Source organism: Penaeus monodon, chromosome 19 (genome assembly GCF_015228065.2).
Source record: "Penaeus monodon isolate SGIC_2016 chromosome 19, NSTDA_Pmon_1, whole genome shotgun sequence".
Taxonomy (NCBI): domain Eukaryota; kingdom Metazoa; phylum Arthropoda; class Malacostraca; order Decapoda; family Penaeidae; genus Penaeus; species Penaeus monodon.
This window is the reverse complement of record NC_051404.1, coordinates 45062281-45063476: the sequence shown is the minus strand read 5'-3', so window position 1 is coordinate 45063476 and position 1196 is coordinate 45062281. Positions and strand designations below refer to the sequence as shown.

Genomic DNA, 1196 nt, shown 5'->3' with positions numbered 1-1196 from the left:
AAAAAATTGTAACAAAAGTACTTCGATTTTTTAATCTCAACTTCTGTTTGCAACTCTCTTTAGGGCTATGTAAGTATAACACTGGTAACCTAACCTTTCCTGTTATAGCTGCATAATTTAGACCTTACCATACAAACCAGAACACACACTCAGCATCAGTATCATTCGCTATGTGTACGACTGCATTTTGGGGAGCTTATCCTTACCTCGTGGTAGCGATTAGAGTAGAACTCCTTGTAAGAATCTACAGGAGAATTGTGTATGTTTGTATATCTTGCTACTGCACCGTGTTGGTACATGCCCTTTAGACCTGGGTTTGTACTCCTGTCCGCTCGATGTTCTAGATCTTAAGGGGTTGGCATCCGAGGGCGAATGTTCTTGTACTTTTAAAAGTCTGCACACCTGCCTATATCCAATTTTGCCCCGAACATTAATCTACACTTTTAAATACTGTATAGGGATGTAAAATGAAGAAAAAGTATTTTCTCAAAAAATATTGTCAAGATGATATTAAAAGATAACAATGGATTATCATTTGTTAACATTCACTCGCCTTTTAAACGCACAATAACTTAAAAACGTTCTTGCAATAGCAGTAATCCCAGCTAGTCAGCAAATACGTGAATAGATTGAAGCGTGCACTCTCGTTCAGATTATAGAAAGTACACAAAGATTTCCCCTGGCATGTTAACCCTTTAGTAACCTTTAAAGCTTTGTCCTCGTTTGCGAATAAGTGAATGGTGGTAAAATGCTTGGGTCGTGTATGGTATTAAACAGCAAAGGAAGCTTTATTCCGACGGAGGTATATCTACGCTTTGTTTGCTTTAATCGACTTTTCAACATTTTTCCTTTCACTTCTTTTATGAATTTCTTCTGTTCATCCGTATAAGTAAATTTACCAAGCACTTCCTCTTAGATCTCTATGTTAGTTTGTATTCAAGACGAATCTGCTTTTTCCCTTCAGTGCAACCTCTATCAATCATTCCCAGATATGCATTAAAAAATATTGTTGTATCGTGTAGTAGTTATAGTTCTTATAAAAATGGCTCTGTAAAATTTTAAATTAAATGTAAAAGCATGATGTATTTAGCTAAAAAGAAAGAAAGACGATGTTGACAGAATGAAATCTAAGGGAAAGAAAATAAGACACATGAAAGTGATGATTAAGGTTTAAGGAATAAAATAGGCCACAATGT

General features: G+C 35.4%; 1 protein-coding gene across 1 annotated transcript in view; it reads left to right on the top strand.

Moving 5' to 3' along the window:
- Positions 1–1196, top strand: part of LOC119585257 — a gene marked incomplete in the record, with an annotated part of 12687 nt that overhangs the window by 1532 nt on the left and 9959 nt on the right.